Below are 8,661 nucleotides of genomic sequence, written 5' to 3'. Positions count from 1 at the left end.
ACACTTCACAGGGAGACGATTCGCATCTCCTGCATATACATTTACCAGCACGTTTCGATCCTGTGTATACAACCCAGATGTTCTCGAATTCTTTAAAAGCAGGGATTCACATTCCTCCAAAGCTACTCATCTAATGCATGATCTTCCCAAGTATCAGTATGGATATACATCTTTTTAAGTGTGTCTTTAAAAGTTGTCTTTAAAATACCTGTGCAGGTTTTCCTTGGTATAGCTCTACACACAGTACTTCTTATGGCATGTGGGTATCCTCTAAACGGCGAAAATGGCATAAATACATATGTGTATGTGTGTGTGCGTATGTGTGCATGTATGTATGCATGTATGTATGTATGTATATATATATATATATATAAGTAATTATTTTCAGGATCTAATAAAATTAAGGCATTCTAAAAATAAGGGCACCATGGGGACGATAAATTAAGTACCAGTGAAATACTTGGATCGATGTAATAGACTAGTCCTCTCCCCACAAATTTCAGGCTTTGTGCCTGTAGTAGAAAGTATTATTATCATCATCATCAGCATCATCATCATCATTATTATTATTATTATTATTGAGTGAGAGAGCAGTGCATGCCATGAAAGTGACACTGGGGTAAAATATATGAAGCCCAATATACCCATCATGACTACCCGTCTGATAAGGGTACACCAAGCACATGCATCACAACCATACGTACGCGACACGGTGATCTCATATCAAGATAAACAGCGCATGGCCTTGCAGGTGGGGCCCAGTTTGAATTTTATTCAGGTCGAGTAGCCCATCCCGCTCAGGTCCCTGAATACGGTTCGTTTAAGGATGTTGAGCAAAACACCCATGTTTCCAAAGGTGAATTATTCAAACCCCAAAGAATTCCTCTCAACACATAGCTATGATGCTCTCCCACTACATCTGCTCATGATCAGAGATGCACATATCGTCAGCCACCAAGGGACATGCTGGACTGGTTAAGGTCAAACAACTGACAAGCAAACCTCTAGTATTGAGCAGAATATTTGCTGTAGACCATCTTTTTATACCAAGACAAAACAATGTACATAACACTTCCAATCAATTATGATCAGAAGCCATGGGAGCCACTGCCTGGTACTATTATTATTATCACAGCAGATTAGACTGTTGAAAAAGAAAAATTCCTAACATCTAGCTACAACAAATAAACTTAGATGCCAAGAACCCTCCTAATTATCCTAGTTGTTCCTAATTACACTGTTTCCAGGAGCTGTACTAAACTGGGTTTCATGCCTATTTCCTCTATCCATCTGTTCAGACCTTTAGGGATAGTTCCTAATGCGCCTGTAACTACTGGGATACATTTTACCTGTACTTTCCATAGTCTTTGTAATTCAATGGCTACGTCCTGGTACTTTGCTATGTTTTCTATACCTCTCATATTGATTTTTTCTTAGTTGGGACTGTAAAGTCAATTATCTGGCACTTTCTATTCTATTTATCCACTACTACTAAATCAGGCCCTCTAGCTTCTGTTACTCTGTTAGTCTGAATGTAAAAGTCCCATAACATCTTATATTTCTTACTTTATAGTACTTTACTGGATTTATGTTCATATCATTCATCAGTATAATCAAATCCTAGCTTGCTACATAATTCCCGTTCTACATTACTCCTTAATGCTTGACCTTGTGCTGCTACTAACATACTTTCTGTCTCCTTTTCCTCTCTTCCGTTCTGCAACAATGACCGTGTCTCACTACTACTTTTTGCTGCAAATATCTTTGTGAATCTACCATGCAAAGCCTTCTCCTGTCAATCAGATAACTTTTGTTCTTTTTTCTGGTTTTTAACTTAATTCGGCTTTTTGGTTTCCCTATGTCCTGCTGGGACTCTAGAAACTCTTAGTAAACTTCCTTCACTGTTATCTACATAGGTGTCTATATTTACTCTAGCTAACTACACGAAGTCTTCTACTGATATTCACCCCTTCTATTATTGTTATTATTATTAGTATTATTATTATCATTATTATTTTGGTTTGTCTCAAGTTCGGTCTTATTTCTGGTAGAGATTATGTAGATAACGAGTTAGTACTCGTAACATTATGTATCCACAAGTTTTCAGCAGTCTTTCAAGTGCTTAGCATCCTTCTGATAATCTATGCTGACACTAAACGACAAACTTTCTGTAGGAGCTCTACTGGGCATTCTATTTCAATCTCACTCAGCCATTTGTCTACACCTCGGATTACTGTTCCCAGGGCACCAATTATTATAGGTACAACCCTTACTGATCGAATGCTCTAGATTCTTCCTATTACAATTTTATGGGATTGTAATCATCATCATCATCATCATCATCATCATCATCATCATCATCATCATCATCATTATCATCACCACAACCATCATTATTATTATTATCATCATTATTATTATTATTGTTATTGTTGTTGTTGTTATTATTATTATTATTATTATCATTATCATCATCATCATTATTATTATCATTATTATTATTATCATTGCAGGAAATATTTCCGAATTCATCTGGTACTGTGAAGAATGTAACCTATGTTTTTTATGAAACTTCTGAAGCACCTGACCATGTTATCAGAGCAGGGCGACAACGTCTCTAACCTACGGATATGGTAATACTCGTGCATTAACGTCGAACACACAAACAGTCATACAAACATAAATACACGGTTATTTATTGTAAAATATATTACATTATACACCATTTATGACAAATAATTTGTTCGACTGCTTTAAATAATATTGAACGATGTTAGCACACACACACACACACATGCACACATATACTTTCACTTCAATCTTTTATACTTTTATTCTTTTATTCCTTTATCCTTTCACTTGCTTCAGTTATTTGACTGAACACTTTAATTAGTCTTTGTTTTCAAACCTTTGAGTTATTCTATTGTTCCCCCTTTTGCGGACCACGCCTCTAGCTTTCGAGGACGTAACGTTCTGACAACGATTGCCAAGCGGTGCGCTGGCAGACGCAAAATATGCACATCTATGTGTGTGTGTATATATATATATATATATATATATATATATATATATATATATATATATATATATATATATATATATATATATAGTCCTCCTTCGAACCCATAAGAGTTAACAAGTGAGACAGAGACAGGCAGAAGCAAGAAAAATGCCGCTGTTACTTGAATACTATAAAAATATGTCTTTAAAAAGACTTTTTTTTAAAATTTACCAAAATTTAATTTTTCAATAATTTTTAAAAAATCTATTATTCATATTTACTGTTGGAAAGTTCTCAAGGATCGAAACCGGTTCTGTAATATTCTTTATAAAAGTACTTTAGCATTTTCTACTTTGTCTTTTTTCCATATATATATATATATATATAAGCAATGTTAATTCTCTAAATGAAGTATTAACAGTAACTGCACGATAAAGTGAAGTGTATTGCCACTTAAGTGTGGCTGACCCCTAGGGGTGGATGTTACTGTTGCTTTAGCCCCAGGAGGACATCTCCTCCAGTTGGCTTATCGACACACTACTGTGTCCTGTTTGTTTTGCCAAGGGAAGTTACCCCACTCATCTTGATCGTAGCACGAACGGACCCGGGTTTCAGGGTTATTTCCCTTCGTCAGCGTTCGATTATGTGTATTTCTTCTATCTTAATGAATAAAAATTCTTCTGATAGAATAAATGGGTTAATAGGAACCAATGTAGCAAAGAACACAAAATAACTGTGGTTTAGTTCCTGTTTTTAAGGCAGGAACTCCTTGAAAATTTGGGTATTTGAGTATATTTAAGAATTTAAGGATTGGAGAAAATGCATGTTATAATTGCATACCTTATTCCTACATATGTTTCAAAGGATTACAACCTGTGTGATCCATAGGGATCTGTGATATTAAAATTGTAACCTTCTCATCAGGGAAAGCATGGGAATCATCTTAAACGTAAGACATTATGACCGATTATGAAAACAATAGATAGATAAGGTTATGACTTGATTCATTTGAAAAAAACCGTTAGAGAATTGGACGCTGCCGGATAGTGGGTTGGACAACGCATACCAATCACTGTGTAAGAGCGTACATGCATGCATAAATACACATACACAAACACACACATATACATGCATACTGATACACACACACACACATATACATATATATATGTATATACACATACATACACATGTGCACCCGGTATATACATATGTATACATATATATACATATATATACACACACACACACACACACACACACACACACACACATATATATATATATATATATATATATATATATATATATATATATATAATAATATTATTAGGGACAAAATCCAAAATTACAGGTAAAAAACTCAATTAAAATCAATTTATAAAAAATTAAAATTAAATTGAGCCTTATAGATAAAGTATATATAAAATATATATAGTTTTAGGGAAAATAACCAATTTTCAAGAACTCATCGATGAAAATCCACTATCACATATAGAAAAATTAATAATTAAAAGCACAATAAATGAGTATAATATAAAGTAAAGTAAATATCATAAGATAAATATAATAAAAAGATTACACGTGTTTCATAACCAATTTTCAAATAGAAAAGAAATTTAAATCAATTAAAATCAATTGAAATTATCGAAAATAAGTTCTATTCAAAAATATAGTTACTCGTCAGATCGTAAGTAGAACAATAATTAGATATATATCTCAACCAACAATAAGTACCAAATGAATTTGGTACTTATTGTTGGTTGAGATATATATCTAATTATTGTTCTACTTACGATCTGACGAGTAACTATATTTTTGAATAGAACTTATTTTCGATAATTTCAATTGATTTTAATTGATTTAAATTTCTTTTCTATTTGAAAATTGGTTATGAAACACGTGTAATCTTTTTATTATATTTATCTTATGATATTTACTTTACTTTATATTATACTCATTTATTGTGCTTTTAATTATTAATTTTTCTATATGTGATAGTGGATTTTCATCGATGAGTTCTTGAAAATTGGTTATTTTCCCTAAAACTATATATATATATATATATATATATATATACACTCATACGTCCACATTTATACATATGCACATACGTACCCACGCATATACAAATATACACATGTGTGTGTGTCCCCATATGCACATATGTATCCATCTACATATACACACATGTATAAATAGAAATATATTCATGCACATACACATAGCTATACATCTACGCCTATTACCTAATCAAATAATCAGATTCGCATATACATATACATACATGTATACATACGTAAACACACGCATGCACATACATACACACATACAAATACATATACATATACATATACATATATACATATATACATATATATGCATATATATGTGTGTATATATAAAAGAAAAATAACTCAAGTGTTTTATATATACATACATACACACACCCATATACATACATCCACATATCCATATATGTGTGTGTGTGCATGCATACATATACATATACACACACATACATATACATACATAAACACACATAAACGCATACATACATATATACATACACACACATACATATAGAAATATGCACTTACATACAGCACCTAATAACGTATATATATATATGGTTTTATACAAATACATACACATACACATACATACATACATATATATATACATATATATATATATACATATATATATATATATTTATATATATATACACATACACACAAATACATGTACATACACACACACATACACATGCACACATACCCATACACATACATACATATATACATACACATACACACACATGCAGATACATACAGAGACACATACATATATATATATATACATATATATATATATGTGTGTGTGTGTGTGTGTGTGTGTGTGTGTGTGTATACACATACATACACATGTGGACACGCACACTCACATAAACTTGTATACGCAATCATATACACACATCTATATTTACACATACATAAACATCTAAACGTTTACTTATATTTTTTTAAAAATAAAAATAAAGATAAAAAGTACATCTACACAAATATGCTCCCATACTTATTCACAAGTACATTCATATTTGAATATATAAACAAACCTATGTTTTAGTAAATACATTTTTACACAAAAATGTCCATACATCCCAAAAATCATACGTAAATGCATATTTATATATTTTAAAAAAATAATATTGATAAGAGTCAGAACAAGGGTAAGAGTGAAAATATAAATGATAATGCGTATATGTACACAGAAAAATCAGTTAAAACACTTCTATTTTATGCAAAACCCTAAATATGTATACACAGAGACACATACACACACACACACACACACACACACACACACACACACACACACATATATATATATATATATATATATATATATATATATATATATATATATATATACACATTATCTCTCACAGATACACGCGTATATATAAAAAAAACCATACCGGTATGTTCATACGTACATAAATTTAGTATGTTATGGTTGTTACAATGGTTTATCAAGATTAAAAATATACTCTAATTAAGGTTAATAAATTACGAAAGTATAGATAAATAATTAGAATCGTAAGTAATTTTAATCTTCTAACCTTTGAGGGAAAAACTAATGTGTTTTATTAGAACTATTTTAAGTATTTACTTATTACGGGTAAATATGATAGCGTTTTATAAAAACCTTTATTTTTATTTGAATGCAGAATATGTATGTTTTTGCCAATGTTTGCATTTGTAAGAATGTTCAATGAAATTATTAACCAGACAATTCTTTGAAATTCTGTTACACATAAATCACAGAATTTTCCACCCTTTTCATATGGCTTAGAAATAGAAAGAATAAGCCAGTCTAGTTTAAATTTAATGTTATTATCTTTAAGATCCCAAATTAGTTTGCTAAGGCTCGTGGTATTACGTTTGCTTCTATCTCTAAAGGATGAAAAATGGTTAGAAATTCTAGTGGATAATGGTGTAGAGGAAGATCCTACATAAAAGTGAGTATTTGTGGGAGTACTAACTTGGCATTGGTAGATAGTGTTTCTGAGTTTCGCATTTTCATTTAAAAAACTGATTCTTTTGCTATTGACTTCTGAAATAATGATTTTGTTGTTGTGACCATTACTATTATGTGTCGTGTTATTATTATTGTTCCCTATATTATTATTATTAGTGTTATTATTGTTATTTTGGTAAGGGTTAATAATGTTTGGTTCAATGATATTACTGTTTGAACTCTCTAGTGGATGCAAAATCCTCATATTGTGTGCAGATATTATCTGCGAAATGTTCTTCATGTTAGAGAAACCGAATCTAACCTTGTGTGTATTTATGACTTGGGAGTAATTATAACATGCGTTTTCTCCAATCCTTAAATTCTTATATATATATATATATATATATATATATATATATATATATATATATATATATATATATATATATATATGTATATATATATATATATATATATATATATATATATATGAGTAAAAATAAATACAAAAAAGTGTTTTGTATGATCGTGTATAGAGGAATATATTATTTTATTTAAAAGAGTTCCAACTGTTTTTTATGTTTTTTATTTATATTCTTGTAAAATTTATGTGGGATATAGAATATGGAATATATAATATATAATATATAAAAAGATGGATGGTACAATGAAATGAAGTATTGAATGTCTTATTGAATATATGGAATATGTCTTATTGAATATATGAAATATTGAGTGTTCAATATAAAGGATTAAATATATAAATATATAAAGGCGAATACGTATTTTCTATACCTTGTGGTATTTCATCATGGCCGGTATGACAGACTGTAACAGACTGTGTAACTGACAGTCTGTTACAGTCTGTCATACCGGCCATGATGAAATACCACAAGGTATAGAAAATACGTATTCGCCTTTATATATTTATATATTTAATCCTTATATTGAACACTCAATATTTCATATATTCAATAAGACATATTCCATATATTCAATAAGACATTCAATACTTCATTTCATTGTACCATCCATCTTCTTTTTATATTATATATTATATATTATATATTCCATATTCTATATCCCACATAAATTTTACAAGAATATAAATAAAAAACATAAAAAACAGACAGAGTTGGAACTCTTTTAAATAAAATAATATATATATATGTATATATATATATATGTGTGTGTGTGTGTGTGTGTGTGTGTGTGTGTGTGTGTGTGTGTGTGTGTGTGTGTGTGTGTGTGTGTGTGTGTGTGTGTGTGTGTGTGTGTGTGTGTGTGTGTGTGTGTGTGTATACATTGCAGTACGATCGTTTCAACCAACCTCATTTAATTGAACAATGCAATCATTACATCAATTTAAATGCAGAGCAATCCTTAGCTGCATAAAGACATAGAATTTAATTAAATTCAAACAGATGGACACATTATTATAATTTTACCTAAAATCTCCTAGATGTTAAGGAGATAGACAAAGAACATGCTGTCTTCACTACTAAATTATGGTGCCTCAACTTATGTACCATATTCATCTCTCTCTCTCTCTCTCTCTCTCTCTCTCTCTCTCTCTCTCTCTCTCTCTCTCTCTGTATACATATATATATATATATATCTGTATGTATGTATGTATT

The sequence above is a fragment of the Octopus bimaculoides genome, chromosome 11 (genome assembly GCF_046866305.1).
Source record: "Octopus bimaculoides isolate indiv1 chromosome 11, ASM4686630v1, whole genome shotgun sequence".
Classification (NCBI taxonomy): domain Eukaryota; kingdom Metazoa; phylum Mollusca; class Cephalopoda; order Octopoda; family Octopodidae; genus Octopus; species Octopus bimaculoides.
Note: the sequence above shows the minus strand (reverse complement) of the source record.